General features: G+C 45.9%; 1 pseudogene; it reads right to left on the bottom strand.

Annotated features, from left to right (window-relative positions):
• Positions 1–16612: 16612 nt before the first annotated feature.
• LOC140199903 (U2 spliceosomal RNA) lies at positions 16613–16774 on the bottom strand (annotated as a pseudogene).
• Positions 16775–17966: the final 1192 nt, after the last annotated feature.

Below are 17966 nucleotides of genomic sequence, written 5' to 3' on the forward strand. Positions count from 1 at the left end.
TCAAAGAAATACCTTACCAACAGCTCAGGCAATCAAAGTGCAAAAGACAACATACTGTGCAAATACAAATGGAATAATAATGAATAAATAAGCAATAAATATCGAGAACATGACATGAAGTGTCCTGGAAAGTGTGTCTGTAGGTTTTGGGGACAACCAAGAGAAGCACAGAGGAGAACAGATCACAGTAAGCACTGTCTTTCTGTCATCTAGTACACTGTTCAACTGCTACCCTGGGGAATGGTGGAAATCTGCACTCACTATGAGACACACAGGCTGAAGCCTCAAAGTGCAAAGTGGATCGAAAACTTTACTGAAGAGGAGAGTACTTCAAGTCCAGTGTTGGGTGTCAGGCAGCATGAGCAACAGAGATGAAGAGTCTGACCTTGAAGAGATTCCTGGCTGAGGGCAGGCCAGTGAAGTGTGTGGCCAAGCACAAATATCCCAGCATGGATGTCTCAGCTTAGAATGAGACAGCACAGAATATCCCAGCCTAGGATGCCCCAACACAAGCTCAGGCTGACCTAGCACTGACTGATCCAATACAGACTGACCCAGTACAAACTTGAGCCAATACAGACTAGTCCACCACTGTTTGACCCAGTCCAGACTGATCCAAGCTCAAGTTCCTCTACCACACTATGAAGGACAGATATCAGACCAGCTGATCCCCCACTCGTCCCTGAACTCACCCCTTGTTCCCTGTGCTTTCCCTACGTTGAAAAGCTGAGCGGCAGCAGATGATTCATATCTGACCCCTTAGCTTTAAACAATCCACTGCTGGTACTTAAAACACACTTCAGTATTTGACGTTTTTTTCTTTGCGTGAGTGCCAAACTTAAGCTGTAGTTTAAGGAAAAATAAATAAATGTATAGATACCGGAATCTGAAATAAAACCAACATTTGTGGAAAGGAAAACAAGTCAACATTTCTGGTTGAAGCCCCTTCATCAGTTTTATGTGTTTCAGGGTTTTTATAAAATATTTTAATCATTTTCATTGTTTCATTAATTCAATTAGATTTCACAGTTCCTCCCCTCCCTGGTTGCAGCAGTTAAAAGCTGCAAAAGCAAGCAGCATTCAGAGGTCTGGTGACCACGGCCCAGTCTTCTGATGGGTCAGTAACTGGTCTGATGGGAGATGCTTTGCGACAGGACATTTCGCCGTGGGATGTCTGCGGGGGCAGGACTGAATGGAGGACTCTGCTGTACCAGGGTTACAAGTTGAATCTGTGATTTGCCTACAAGGTGCTTCCCGAGCCAAGTATAGCAGAGTGTAAATGCATAACCTTTCCCAGAAGCATAGTCTGTTATCTTTATTTTGGCAAAAGAAAATCGGGGTTCAAGAGCCACACTTCCAGGCTGCTGGAGCCCTCCACAATCCTGGTTTATATCCTCTGCATTCTATACAACCGTCCCTGCCTCCCAATCAAAGGCCCGATTGCTCGATCGTTTTCACCAACCTCCTGGCTGCTTAATGGCCAATCTCCCATTCTTCAAAGCTGTCTGACCACCTGAATCTAGCTTCATGAGTTAATGGCCACAAGGTCCAACAAACAGCTCGATGGATGACTTTCTGCTATTATACGGTCGATGATGTCATACCTTCTTCTATTCATCCGCTCCTGGAGGTGATGAGAAAGGAGAGAAAGTACATCTGCTGAATATCCACTCAAACAGACAGCCTATTGGAAATCAATATGTCCAAGGGCAGCTCTGGCAGTTTCCCACTCAATAGAACTGATGTGAACTGTAAATCAGTCAATCAATGCCGATCACCCAGCCAGCCGTCTTCTCCAGCAGCTTTCAATCTTCTATAACAGCTGGGAGTCGTCTGATATGACAATTAATGTTGGAAATCAATGATGCACCAGACAACTAATCCATGCCAACCATTGAGCACCATCCATGTCAATCTCATCCCCGGCACCTGGTCTCCAGCCCTCTGTGCTGAAGCAATTCACCTGGGCACAGAGATCCAGCTTTCACCATCCACTCAGGCAGTGTGTTCCAGTTACTCCCACTCACTGAGTGGAAGAGGTTCCAATCAGATCCCCTCACCTCCTACTCTTCCTCTACTATCACACTTCCTTCCCTGTATCCCATGGTCGTCTACTGTCACATTCCTCTTTCTTCAGCCCTTTGTCTCTTTACACATATCACCTTAGCTTCTCAAATCGTACCCAATAGTCCCACTCCCCACCCATTTTTGTGCATTGATCTCAATGTACATAATATTTATAATAAATTACTATAATAGCACATTGCACATTCGAACAGAGACGTAACGTAAAGATTTTTAGTGTCATTTATATGAAGGATGTCAGTAATAAAGTCAATTCAATTTAATCTATGTTTTCTAGTGTTATTGGCCTCAGAACAGGGGAATAGTCTCCTGCAGTCTGTCAGGTCTGCATAGGCAGGCACCTCCCCGTCTCCACCTAGCTAACAGGAGTCACCTGCCCCTTGTTTTCAACTCATCACCTGCAGCCTATTAAACCCAGCTCTCATCCACAGTATTCGTTAACCCATTGAACAAGACAGCCTCAACAAGTTGTTTCTGGTCTTATTGCCTGTGGTATCTAGTGTCTGTTCTCGCTTGTTGCCCATCATTGCTTGTTATTTTTGCAGTCTATTATTAAAGTTATCATTCATTGCTGAATCATCTCCGCTGTTCTGCATCTGGGTCAAGCCTCCTCTGCATTTCCAAACAGGGTGAGTGAACCAGTGATGGGTGAACCAGTGGTGAGTGAACCAGTGACGAGTGAACCAGTGACGGGTGAACCAGTGACGGGTGAACCAGTGACGGGTGAACCAGTGATGAGTGAACCAGTGACGAGTGAACCAGTGACGGGTGAACCAGTGACGGGTGAACCAGTGACGAGTGAACCAGTGACGGGTGAACCAGTGACGGGTGAACCAGTGACGAGTGAACCAGTGACGGGTGAACCAGTGACGGGTGAACCAGTGGTGAGTGAACCAGTGACGGGTGAACCAGTGACAGTGAACCAGTGACGGGTGAACCAGTGACGAGTGAACCAGCGACGGGTGAACCAGCGGCGGGTGAACCAGAGACGGGTGAAGCAGTGACGGGTGAACCAGTGACGGGTGAACCAGTGACGAGTGAACCAGTGACGGGTGAACCAGTGACAGCTGAACCAGTGGTGAGTGAACCAGAGACGGGTGAACCAGTGATGAGTGAACCAGTGATGAGTGAACCAGAGACGGGTGAAGCAGTGACGGGTGAACCAGTGATAGGTGAACCAGTGATGAGTGAACCAGAGACGGGTGAACCAGTGACGGGTGAACCAGTGATGAGTGAACCAGCGGCGGGTGAAACAGTGATGGGTGAACCAGTGACGGGTGAACCAGTGATGGGTGAACCAGCGACGGGTGAACCAGTGACGGGTGAACCAGTGACGGGTGAACCAGTGATGAGTGAACCAGAGACGGGTGAACCAGTGACGGGTGAACCAGTGATGAGTGAACCAGCGGCGGGTGAAACAGTGATGGGTGAACCAGTGACGGGTGAACCAGTGATGGGTGAACCAGTGACGGGTGAACCAGTGACGGGTGAACCAGCGACGGGTGAACCAGTGACGGGTGAACCAGTGACGGGTGAACCAGGATGGATGAACCAATCGTCTCCACTGTTCTGCATTTGGGTCAGGCCTCCTTTGCATTTTCAGACAGGATGGGTGAACCTGTGATTGACCCAGCCGAGTCTGCTTGCCTGTATGCTGAAAGGAAATTATCCACTGACATGACTACATGATGCCAAAGCAGAAGGAAACCATTGACATTCTGCTCAACACTCTCAACCATCTCTCCAGCTCATTACAGCAACCCTGTGCCAGACAGCCTCCTTCCTCAGAGCTCCAGATACCGGTGCCTGAACACTTTGATGCATCCCCAATCTGATACCACAACTTCCTGTCGTAGTGCGTCTTACACCAAGAGCTCCAGCCATCTTTGGATTCTACAGACTGAGCCAAGGTTGCCTTTGCCATCTCTCTCTTGATTGGGTGTGCTCTGACCTGGGCCAGCATTAAATGGGACAACAAATAGGAAACCTATATGAAAATTTTACCATGTAGATGTGATGTGCTTTTGACCATCCAGGAAGTGGAAGGGAGGCAGCAGATCGGATAGTTAGCCTGTGTCAATTCTCAAGCTCAGTGCTGGATTACACCGTGGAACTCAGGACCCTCACAGTGTAGTGCAGCTGGAATGAGGAAGTGCTGCTGGCCCATTGCAATCGCGGCCTCTCTGGGAGCTTGAAAGATAAGCTCAGACACCTCATCACTCTGGCCCTCCGTATTGACAAGCAACTTGTGAAACAACACTCCAGATGCCCAGCCAGAACCCCTGTTCCATTCCCAGAACCACTTAAAGCAGCAGGACCCTTATCAGCAAAGCCTCCGGACCTCATGCTCCTCAAGAGCATGAGTGTCGGTGGAAAGACAACTTGTGCACTTACTGCGGAGAGTAGGCAAACACCCATGCATCAATTGCCCACTTCATCTGGGAAAAAGCAGCACTAGTTAGATACGAGAGCCTTCTATCTGGTTAACACCCCATGGCCCCTCATTCCAGCACCATAGTTCAACTCACATCCTCTGTCTGCCTCCATACCCCAATGGCTGTATGCGCACAGGAGGTGCTGGTGGATCTGGTGCAGCAGGCAAACTTCTGGACCAGACTCGGTATGTGGAGCTTGGACTCCCTAACGCTCACCGCCATTGATGGACAACCTTTGGGGCCTGGGATGGTCAGAGCATGCACAAAGCCTGCGCATATAAGAATTGGAGAGTTCCTCCTGATTTCCTCACCCCGCACTCCTCTCATCTGGGATTACATCTGGCTCTCCACTCATGGCCTTCAGTTCACCTGGCCATCAGTTCACTGCTGAGGTGGGCGCCCACCTGCCTGCAAACTCAGCTGACTTCACCCTGTAAATCCATGGAGGTGGAGGAAACCCTCTGTCAGGAAGTGTACAGGAGGCTTGACCCAAAAACTAACAGCAGAAATGATTTTAGCAGTAAGTGACACCTTACTAATGAACTGCAAAATAACAGGCTGTGAGGGACCATAAAACAAGAGAGAGGTGATACAGAATATGACAATCCACAAGATAACTGAAGGCTAGGAGAAATTGGTTGAGGTGGGCTTGTTTAATGAGAGAACATGGACTGTTGACGAGAGCTGGGTTTAAATAGGCTGCAGGTGATGAGTTGGAAACGAGTGGTAGTGACTCCTGTAGCTGGGTGGAGACTGGCAGGTGCCTGCCTATGCAGGCCTGACACCCGTGATCTCACCAAACTCCCACAGGAACACCACAACTTAATTATTGCCTTCAATAAAAAGCAAGCCTGCACCACACCACTTCACAGATGACACGAATGTGCAATTGACTTCCTCCCAGGCACCACCCTCCCTGAGGTTCTCCCTCTCCCCTGATGAGACCCTAGCAATGAATGACTACATCACTAAAGCACTACAGCAGGGCTTTATTCAACCATCCAAGTCACCATCCGGTGCAGGATTCTTCCTTGTCAAGAAGAAAGATGGGGACCTGCGCCCCTGCATCAAGTACCATGGATTCAACAAATTCACCATTAAGAACTGCTACCCTCTGCACCCAATGGGTAGCACATTCAGAACACTCCACAGAAATGTTCCCTCTAATTTTTAGTAGTCAGTGTGTGCAAAAATCTTAGGTTGTGCAAATTTTTTTCCTGTGACAATAGTATGTGTGCACTGAATGCACACATGGCACAGTTTATGTAGGTTTACAAAATATTTGACATAAAACTGCACAGAATAACAACAAAATAAGTCACTCAGTTATGTTTTCTCTCTCCTGGCTTTGGCATTTGCCCTTTCTTTGTAAACTCTATCTAGACTAATAGAACTTCCATCCAATTGATAGCTCTTGATTCTCATTAACATATCCAAATGACGTTCACCTACACGGTTTCTCAAATTGTTTTTGAGTTGATTGATTAGGCTAAAACCTCGCTCACAGTTCTCACTAGACGCAAGAAAGGTTCCCCCAATGTCCATCAACTGTGCAAGGTCGCAAAACTGTTCATTTTGAAGTACAAATGCCATCATTTGAGCAAAGTTTGGATTTAATTTTTTCTCGCACAGAAAATTTGAAATCATTAAACTGTCTAACTATTACAATATTTTCAGCAAGAAAATCATGATATTTCAGACATAAGACATTAACTTGTTTATCGCCAAATGTGAAGTCACAATCTGCAATTGTGGAGAAATCAAAAGCTGACCATTCCTGTACCTCATCTTCAGGAAACCTTTCTTCTAAATGAACACAAAGACTATTTATAAAAGTTAACAGCGAACTGTATCTACTGTGATGTTTTCTTCACGTTGTTGGCTTAGCAAAACTTTAATGAAACACTGTCTCCCAGATACTGCTTTCTTATCTTGGTAATTTTGCCTCGCGCAAAATGAAGTGAATGAATCGGTGTCAGGGCAATCTTTGCAGAATCTTGCACGGTGCAGCCAGTTCATCAAAGACATCACTTAAAACCTGTAAAGCTACTTTGTATGTGATGTTTATCAATTTCTTGTGACAGTATTTAGCCACAGGGTCATTTGACTGATCATTTTCAATAAAAATTTAGTAAGCTAACTACAGGAATTGAAACAGATCTTTGTAAACTTTATGATATGAACACTGTCCGCCAAAGATGGCTACCGCTGTGATGCACCTGTACAAACAGGTACAGGAAAGGTGAGGTGACGTAAATTAGTGACGTGCATTGTGGTATTTGAAAAACCAACTAACTAGTTAACAGAAACATTTAACTAAAAGATTATTTTCAATAAGTATAATTATTAATTACGACATTATTTTAGGTAACTAACCCTTTGTGCGCACATTAACTTCTTTTGTGCGCTGGTTGAAAACGTGTATGCACGCCACGCACACAGCTTAGAGGGAAGATAGCTCCACAGGGCCCAGATTGTCACCCAACAGGATCTATGGAGCACATACAATCTGATCCGTATAGCTTGGGAGATGAGTGAAAGGTGGTATTCATAACACCAATGGGCCTCTACGGATACTTGATGCCTTTCTGACTTTCCAACAGTGCAGACATTTTCCAAGACATGCTACACAGGTAAGTGTTCATCGCCCTCGATGTCATCTTCGTCTTCTCCAAAGACCCCCAAGACCATGTCTGTCACATCCATTCAGTCCTTCAGCATCTCCTCGAAACCAACTTGACTGCAAGTTAGAGAAAAGCTGGTTCCACACCCCAGTTATTTCCTTCCTGGGTCACGTCCTTTCACCCCAAGGCATAACCAGAGAAAGTGCGTGCTGTCATTGACTGGCCCCGACTGCCCTCCCTCAGACAGTTACAGAGCCTCTTGGGCTTCTCCAATTTCTACTACAGTTTCATTAGGAATTACAGCCAAATCACTGCTTCCCTTGCTTCCCTCACCAAACCACCTCCTTCACGGATAGCTTGGTCTGCTGCTGTGGACCACACTTGCGAGGACTCAAAGGATGCTTCACCACTGCTCCCGTTCTCCACCATCCAAGTCCCTTTGGTCTTTTTGTGGACGTATCTGAGATGGGTGCTGGGTCCATCCTCTCCCGGCGAAGACCCGAAGGGAAGATACATCTTTATGCCTTCTGCTCAAGCAAGATCAATTCTGCATAGTGCCGTTATGGAGTAGGAGACAGGGAGCTACTCAACATTAATTGGGACTTGAGGTAATGGAGACATTGGTTGAAGGGAAACATAGAGCTCTTTCTGATCTGGACTGACCACTAGAACTTCATATGCATACAGTAGACCTGCCAACTCACATCTGCCTTCCTGGGCCCTCTTCTTTGAGCCATTCAGAATCTTCTTCTCCTCCCGACCCGATTCTGAGAACACAAAGGCAGACAGCTCTCATCACAGTTCAACCCAGTTGAAACGGAGATGGACCCTCAGCCCATCATTCCATCATCCCAGTTCCTCACCCCGATTGTCTGGGTCTTTGAGAACCAGATCTCCTCTCCGAGGCCCCACAACCTGAGACTGCACTGGATCACACTTGACAAACCCATGTACTCTGAGGCACTCCAGTAGGCCCACTCCTCACCTCTCTCCATCCATCCAGTCACATGGCAGACTGATTTTTTTTGTGTGGCATTGGTTCTGGTGGCTCACCATGATAAGACCGTAAGATATAGGAGGAGAATTAGGCCATTTGGTCCATTGAGTCTGCTCTGCCATTCAATCATGGCTGATCAAGTTTTCCTCTCAGCTCCTGTCTCCTGCCTTCTTCCCGTATCTCTTCATGCGCTGACCAATCAAGAATGCATCAACCTCTGCCTTAAATATACATGAAGACTTGGCCTCCACAGCTGCCTGTGACATCAAATTCCACAGATTCACCACTCTCTGGCTAAAGAAATTACTCCTCATCTAATTTCTAAAAGGACACTCCTCTATTCTGAGCCTGTGTCCTCTAGTTTTAGATTGTCCCATCATAGGAAATACCTTCTCCACATCCACTCTATTAAGGCTTTTCACCATTCAATAGGTTTCAATGAGGTCACCTCTCATTTTTCTAAATTCCAGTGAATACAGGCCCAGAGCCATCAAATGCTCTTCATTTGACAAGCTTTTCAATCCTGGAATCACTTTTGTGAACCTCCTTTGAACCCTCTCCAGTTTCAGCACATTCTTTCAAAGATAAGGGACCCAAAACTGCTCACAATACTCCAAGTGAGGCCTCACCGGTGTTTTATAAAATCTCAACAGTACATCCTTGTTTTGATACTCTAGTCCTCTTGATAGGAATGCTAACATTACATTTGCCTTCCTCACCACTGACTCAAACTGCAAATGAACCTCCAGGGAATCCTGCACAAGGACTCTCAAGTCCCTTTGCGCCTTAGTTTTTTGTATTTTCTCTCCACTTAGAGAATAGTCGACCCTTTCATTTCTTCTACCAAAGTGCATGACCAAACACTTCCCGACACTGTATTCCATCTGCCACTTCTTTGTCCATTCTCCTAATCTGTCGAAGTTTTTCTGTAGCTTCTCTACTTCCTCAACACTACCTACCCCTCCACCTATCTTCATATCCTCTGCAGACCTTGCAAACCAAGCTATCAATTCCATCATCCAAATCATTGACATATAGCGTAAAAGGGAACGGTACCAACTCAGACCCCTATAGAACACCACTAGTCACTGGCAGCCAACAAGAAAATGGTCCCTTTATTCCCACTATTTGTCTCCTGCCAATCAACCATTGGTTTATCCATACTAGAATCTTTCCTGTTATACCATGGGCTCAGAACTTGTCAAGTAGCTTCTTGCAATACACCTTGTCAAAGTCTTCTGGAGGTGAGAGGAGGCAAATGGACAGGTGCAACATTTCTCTAGCCTGCAGGGATGTGTGCTGTGAGGAAGAAGATGGTGCCAGTAAACAACGCAACCAAGAGCGATGTCCTTCAAATGGTTCACGAAACTATTTCTTTTACATCTTCGTCTTCCAAATGTGCTTCTGCTACTATTGGAGCCTGATACCTACATTTTGGTGGTGTGTTTTTGGCCTCCATAGATGCCTATGGCAAAGAATTCCACAGCTTCACTGCTCTGGCTAAAGAAATTCCACCTCATCTCCCTTCTAAAAGAACTCTGCTCTATCCTGAGTCTGTGTCCTCTGGTTTTAGACTCTTCCACCATAGGTAACATTCTCTCCACATCCACTCTATCAAGGCTTCTCACCATTCAATAGGTTTCAATGTCGTCACCCCTCATTCTTCTGAATTCCAGTGAATACAGACCCAAAGACATCAAACGCTCTTCAAATGACAAGCCATTCAATCTTGGAATCATTTTCGTGAACCTCCTTTGAACTCTTTCTGGTTTTAGCACATCCTTTCTAAGATAAGGGCCCAAAACTGCTCACAATACCACAAGTGAGGCCTCTCCAGTGCTTTATAAAGTCTCAACATTACATCTTTGCTTTTATATTCTAGTCCTCTTGAAATGAATGCTAACATTGCATTTGCCGTCCTCACCACGGAAACCGTCTTCAAACTTTGCAACACAGCCTTCAATTTCATAATCCAAATCATTGACATATAATGGAAAAATAATTGGTCCAACACAGACCCTTGTGGAAAACCATTAGTCATTGTTGGACAATCAGAAAAGGGTCCCTTTATTCCCATTCTTTGCCTCCAGCTAGTCAGCCACAGCTTTAACCATGCTAGAATCGTCCATGTAATACTTTGTTATGCAGCCTCGTGCATGGCACCTTGTCAAAGACCTTCTGAAAATCCAACTACACAGCGTTAACCAATTCTCCATTGTCTATCCTGCTTGTTATTGCTTCAAGAAATTCCTACAGATTTGTTAGGCAAGATTTTCCTTTGAGGAAACCATGCTGACTGAGGCCTATTTTATTATGTGCCTCCAAGTGCTCCGAAACCCCATCCTTAGCAATCAACTCCAACATCTTCCCAACCACTGAGATTTGACTAATTGGCTTATGCTTTCCTTTCTTCTGCCTCTCCCTCTTCTTGGAGAATGTCGTGACATTTGCTATTTTCCAGTCTTCTTGAAAGATCATTTCTAATGCCTCCACAATCTCTTCAGCCATCTCTTTCATGACCCTGGAGTGTACACCATATGTTCCAGGTGACTTACCTACCTTCAGATCTTTCAGTTTCTCAAGAACCTTCTCTCTAGTAAAGGTAACATCATACACTTCATGACTCCTGGCACTTAAAGCTTCTATGATACTGCTAGTGTCTTCCACAGTGAAGATCGAGGCAAAATACATATTCAGTTCATCTGCCATTTCCTTGTTCCCCATTACTACCTCTCCAGCATCATTTTCCAGTGGTCCAATATCCACACTTGCCTCTCTTTTACACTTTATGTATCTGAAGAAACTTTTGGTATCCTCTTTAATATTACTGTTTGGTTTACTTTTGTATTCCATATTTACCTTCTTAATGGCTTTTTTAGTTGCCCTATGTTGGTTTTTAAAAGCTTCCGGTCCTCTAACTTCCCATTAAAGTTTGTTCTATTATAAGCCCTCCTTCTGGCTTTAATGTTGGCTTTGATTTCTCTAGTCATTTTTCTTTAGAATACTTCTTCCTCTTTGGGATATAAATATCCTGTGCCTTTGGAATTGCTTCCAGAAATTCCAGCAATTGCTGCTCTGCCATCAACCCTGCCAGTGTTTGTTTCCAATCAATTTTGGCCAACTCCCCTCTCATGCCTCTGTAATTCCCTTTACTCCACTTTAATACTGTTATGTCTGACTTTAGCTTCTCCTTTTCAAAATTCAAGGTAAATTCAATCATATTCTGATTACTTATGCCTAAGGGTTCTTTTACCTTAAGCTCTGTAATCAATTCCAGTTCATTGCTCAACACCCAGACCAGAATAGCTGATCCTCGAATGGACTCAGCCATGAGCTGCTTTGAAAAGCCATCTCATAGGCATTCCAGTAATTCCCTTGCTTGGAATCCAGCAACAGCCTGATTTTCCCAATCTACCTACATATTGAAATATTGACTTTTATAACATTGCCCTTTTGGCACACATTTTCTATCTCCTATTATAATTTGTAGACCAATTCCTTGCTACTGTTTGGGAGTCTGTATACAACTCACATCAGGATATTTTTACCACTGCAGTTTCTTAGCTCTGTTGACAATGATTCAACGTCTTCCAAACTCTTTCTAATGATTTGATTTCATTTTTTACCAGCAAAGCAACACCACCCCTTTGCCTTTCTACCTGTCCTTTCAATACAATGTGTGTCCTTGACATTAAGCTCCCAGCTATAATCTTCTTTCAGCTATGATTCAGTGATGCCTACATCATACATTCCAATCTGTAACTGTGTTACAAGTTCATCTGCCTTATTTCATATACTGTGCACATTCAAATATATCACCTTCAGTCCTATATTCACCCTTTTTATTTTTCTCCACCTTTTACATTGCAGCTCATCCTGTTGACTGCAACTTTACCCCAATCAACAGCCTCACCTTTCTAGCAGTCTCACTACACACTGCCTCAGTTTGTAAACCAACTCTCCCATCCTCAACACTATCACTCTGGTTCCCATCTCCCTGCCAAATTAGTTTAAACCCTCCTGAACAACTCTAGCCAACCTTCCCACAAGGACATTGGGCCCTCTCTGGTTCAGGTGTAACCCATTCCTTTTGTAGAGGTCGTACCTCCCCCAGTAAAGATCCCAATGATCCATCAATCTGAACCCCTGCCCCATGCACCACACATTTACCTGCCAAATTATCCTATTCTTACCCTCACTGGCATGTGGCAGTAATCCCGAGATTACTAACCTGGAGGTCCTGATTTTCAGCTTTCTACCTAGCTCCCTAAAATCTCTTTTCAGGACCTTCTCACCTTGGCTACCTCTATCATTGGTGCCAATATGTACCAAGAGTTCTGACTGCTCACTCTCGCCCTTGAAAATGCCATGGACACGATCCAAGACATCCTTGATCCTGGCACCAGGGAGGCAAAATACTATCTGGGTGCCTAATACGCCCACAGAACCTCGTCTAGGAAATTTGACTATGCAATCTCCTATCAACACTGCAGTCTGCTTCACCTCTCTGCTCCTCTGAGCCACAGCACCAGTCTGAGTCTCAGTACCAGGGACCTGGTCAATGTGGTTCCATCTTGGCAGGCTGTCCCATCAACAATATCTAAAGTTGTATGCTTACTATTGAGGGGAAGGGCCACATGTGTGCTCTGTACTGGCAGAGCATTGCCCCTCCTTCTCCTGACAGGCACGTAGAAGTAGGACCTGTCTTCTGCAACCTAGAGGTGACCACCTCCTTGCTGCTCCTGTCTATCAACTCCTCATTCTCCCGTATGAGTCGAAGGTCATCGAGTTGTAGCTCCAGTTCCTCAATCCGTCCTCTCAGGAGCTGTAACTCAGTGCTCCTGGTGCAGACATGTTTATCTGGGAGACTGGAGGTCCTACAGAATTCCCACATCCCACACAGAGTACAAAACACTGCCCCTGGAGCAATTTTCACTGAATTACTAGGCCCTAACAGATAAGGCATGAACAAATAAGGACAGAGAGAGAGAGTAACTTTCAAGACAATATACCTTACCTGATCTTGCCTAAGCCTGATGAGCCAAACCTGCTCTAAAGACTGGCACACTCACAAGAATGGCCGCTCCACTTACACTTAAATTATTCTTATTGGCCCTTTCTAGTGAATCCCTCTTGCTGATTGGTCACTCCTCAACTCAGGAAAACTTTGGTGAAACTCTGCCTTTGAAATCTCAATTGCCCTCCTGACTAAAAGGTAGCTCTTTTCATGCAGCCCTGAGGAGGATTACCCAACTTCGCATGGATCACAGATGAATGTCTGTTCATTGCTGCCTGCCCTCAATGTGCATAGTCCAATTCCTCCAACCAGAGACCTTCTGGGTTCCTATGGTCCCTATCGGACCTCTGATGCCTTCCGATGGGGCTATAGTGATTATAACAGTGTTGGACCAGTTCTTTGTTAGCCACTGAGGGTGATGGACCATATTCTCCAACATGCAGTTTGCTCCCAAGGTTCCCCTCAGGACATTGTGTCAGACTGGAGCTCACAATTCATCTCCTGCTTCTGGTGAACCCTCTGCTCCCTCTTCCACACCTCAGTGAGTTTGTCCTCTGGCTATCATCTGCAGGTGTGACGTGTGGCAAAGTGGTTAGGGCGTTGGACTAGTGATCTGAAGGTCATGAGTTCGAGCCCCAGCTGAGGCAGCATGTTGAGTCCTTGAGCAAGGCACTTAACCACACAGTGCTCCAGTCCACCCAGCTGAAAATGGGTACCGGCAAAAATGCTGGGGGTTAACCTCGCAAAAGACTGGCGTCCTATCTGGGGAGAAGTCTCGTACTCTCAGTCGCTTCACGCCACGGAAACCGGCATAAGCTCTGGCCTGATGAGCCTGTAAGGCTCGGGACAGACTTTAACTTTTATCATCCGCAGACCAATGGTCAGTCAGAAAGAGCCAATCAGCATGTGGAGAAGTTTCTGAGATGCTTCGCCACTTCGAACCCTTCCACATGGAAGAAGTACCTGCTGTGATCGACAATCGACACCTTCTCTGTTATGTCTGGGATCTTGAGAACCAGATCTGCAAGGCCCCACAGCACAGCATTTTTGTCACCCTTTGAAGGGCTTCATGACTAACAACCCCTGTAGTTACCCAGACAGAAGCCATCCGTGGTGGTCCCATCTGCCAGAGTCCTGGTTTGCCAAAGCCACAATGATTGGAAGTGGACACAGAGAGCTATGCTAACTGCCAACTGTGCCAATTGCTGCCAGGCTAAACTCCATTGGCACTCAGCCAGACAACTCCAGCCTGGAGACTGTGTTTGGCTGTTCACCCGGGACCTACCCAGACACACGGACACCCACAAGCTCTTGCCCTGTTCATTGGTCCCTTTAAGATCACCCATCATATCAACCCGGCCACTTAATGCGTCCAGCTCCCACCATCCCGCAGGACCATACTTACCTTCATGTGTCCTGCCTCAAACAAGGGTTGTGTGGGAGGGGAAGGGACAGACTGTGTATGAATAGGGAGGGGTGATGCGTGGATGAGAAAGGGACAAACAGTGTATAGATAGGGAGGGGTGATGTGTGGGTGGGTCAGACTGTGTGTGGGATAGGGAGGGGTGATGTGTGGGTGGGGACAGACTGTGTGTGGGATAGGGAGGGGTGATGTGTGGGTGAGGTCAGACTGTATGTGGGATAGGGAGGGGTGATGTATGGATGGGGTCAGACTGTGTGTGGGATAGGGAGGGGTGATGTGTGTGGGATAGGAAGGGGTGATGTGTGGGTGGGTCAGACTGTGTGGGATAGGGAGGGGTGATGTGTGGGTGGGGTCAGACTGTGTGGGATAGGAAGGAGCGATGTGTGAGTGGGGTCAGACTGTGTGTGGGATAAGGAGGGGTGATGTGTGGGTGGGCCAGACTGTGTGTGGGATAGGGAGGGGTGATGTGCATAGGATAGGGAGGGGTGATGTGTGGGTGGGTCAGACTGTGTGTGGGATAGGGAGGGGTGATGTGTGTGGGTTAGGGAGTGGTGATGTGTGGGTGGGGTCAGACTGTGTGTGTGATCGGGAGGGGTGATATGGGGGTGGGGACAGAGCACAGAGTGGCTGCAGTCTAAAAGTTTGCAGTAATCTTCCTGTCCACCCCTTCACCCAGGGGCCACAATGCTAACTGGGATTAGAAATGCTTACAACACAGCAGGAGAGTGTCCTGTCTGTGGACGTACCCCACAGCCCATGCTCACAGAGGTTCCGGACGGCCTCTCTTTCTAATGTTTACTCCGATAGCTGCTTGCAGCATGTGGTGTGGGGATAATGATGCCTCCAAACATTTCGTAAGCCTCTCGTGTACAATCTTTTCATCATAGCCATTTCATTAGTCAGCCATCGATTTAGTCTGCACAATAAACCTCAACCAGCTTTACATTTGTTATTTAACTGTGGTGTTCGGCAGAATTTTAAGCGATTGTAAACATTTTGGAATTAAGATGTATTATTAGGGATAACTTTTAGCTTTTTTCGGTATTTTATATTCAATTGCATTCTTTCCATCTGAGATTCAGAAGCTTCAGTGAATCAGCAGCAGTTTAGTATGCTGGACATCAATTCTTGGATCAAAGATTCAATTACTTAAAATCAACTGTCCCAAACTTGTCATAATCAGGCGAGACCTCATAACTCACAAGTGACACAACCACTTTGCCTTCAATTCTTCTGAATGTAGTCCAGATAATAGAAATTTTGAAAATTAAAAACATGGAAGAGTCAACAGCTGTTGAAATAATGGGGATTTTTGTTGCTTTTTAAAGCAACCTCATATGAAAGAGGTACAATCTGAATTTTTGCAAGTACCTGACCATTTATCTTAGCCATATTTGTATCATCACAAGCTGTCTGTGTGCCCACTTTTGAGACCCGACAGGTCCCCTCAATGTTTATATTAATGACCACTGCTGGGGTCATGTTGTGGGGGGGGAGGGACACGCATGGTGGGGACAAGGAGGGTGAAAAGTAAATGCAAAGTAGGCAAGCTGCCCGGTGTCTCACTATTGTAACAACATGCAGATCTCCGGTCTGCTTGTGGCCTGCTATAGAAGATGAGTGTCTGTCCTCTCAGTCCCAGTGAAGCCCCATCATAAGCTCAGACTGTAAACCGTGTCTCGATGCGGTGACCTGGTGACTGTTTGTCCAGCAGGGATGCCACCATTTTTGCGTCTGAGATTACATGTTCATGATCCACTCCAGAGACCTATCCTGATAATCCTTTATAGGCATCTGTTGGTCTCATGAGACCATGGATTTGCACCTTGGAAAGTTTTCCAGGGCGCAGGCCTGGGCAAGGTTGTACGGAAGACCAGCAGTTTGCCATGCTGCAAGTCTCCCCTCTCCACGCCACCGATGTTGTCCAAGGGAAGGGCACTAGGACCCAGACAGCTTGGCACCGGTGTCATTGCAGAGCATTGTGTGGTTAAGTTCCTTGCTCAAGGACACACCTGCTGCCTCAGCCAAGGCTTGAACTAGCGACCTTCAGATCACTAGACCAACACCTTAACCGCTTGGCCACGTGCCAACACTTCTCCAAAAATCAATTCAATTAAATGTCCCAGATAAGGGACATATCAGATATTAAACTGATAAGAACAGATACTCCATTCTATGTGATGCCGATGGAGTGCTGGATTACTGACGTGCCATATTTCAGATGAGGTCTGCTCCTTCCTGTCGGGTAAATGTAGAACAACCAGTTTGACAACATGGGAAAAGTACCGCTGGTGTTAAATTCAGAAAATATTTATTTATTTATTTATTATGATGCAGCACAGAACAGGCCCTTCTCTCCCTTGGAGTCCTGCCGCCCAGCAGCCCCCAATTTAACTCTAGCTTGATCATGGGACAACTTACTATGATTAATGAACCTACTAACTGGTTCAGTTTTGGACTGTGGGAGGAATCCGTGACACCCTGAGGAAACCCACACAGTCACGGGGAGGATGTGTAAACCCCTTACAGACAACGGTGGAAATTTTGCAAACACACAGCCGACCAAGCAGCATCTGTAGGGGGGGCAACAATGCTAATGTTTCAGCTTAATGACCCTTGGCCAGAGCTGGGAGAATGAGAGAGCGAGCTGGTTTTAAGCTGCAGAGAAGGTCATAGAAGGTTAATAAAACAAATGTCACATCTCTGATAGGGTGAGACTGGCATTATCGTGGAGGTAAATTGTAAAGCTACTGTCAAATCGGTTCAGGGGCTAGTTATAAGGTATAAACTGTCGTAATTAGTGGGGCTATGGGCTGGGCTGGAGTAATGGAGAAAGACTAAAAGTGGTTAGAAGAGATACGGTTGAGTTGTTGCCTTATCTGAAAGGTATATCGGGTCAATTGGATGGTGGGAGAGGCGATGGTGAAAGGATATCTGTAGTTGCATGAGAACATAGTATAGGACTGGGAGTAACATAGACAGTGGGGACAGAAGAGCAGATTGGAGAGGTGTAAAGAGAACATTCCTTTCAAAACACTGTAAAGGAGAAAAGGGAAAGATGCAACTGGTGCTGGAAGCCTGTTAAAACCGTTGAAAATTATGAAAATTCAACGATCTGCCAGCGTTGACAGGTTATCACCAGCTGACTGCCCCATGAATTCATTTGTCTAAGAACCTCTGTAGCTTATCCCCATGGCAACCTTGACCTTATTCCACTAAAAATATTCCTTTTGTCCTATCCTTCACTCCCCAGCTTTCCTTGCACCTTAAAAATAACTCATTCTCTTTCTTTCCTGGTTCTGATGAATGTTTTTACCCTGAACCATGAAATGCTTTTCCATAGATGCTGCCTGATCTGCTGAATATTTGCAGCATTTTCTGTTTG

This window comes from Mobula birostris, chromosome 6 (assembly GCF_030028105.1).
Source record: "Mobula birostris isolate sMobBir1 chromosome 6, sMobBir1.hap1, whole genome shotgun sequence".
Taxonomy (NCBI): domain Eukaryota; kingdom Metazoa; phylum Chordata; class Chondrichthyes; order Myliobatiformes; family Myliobatidae; genus Mobula; species Mobula birostris.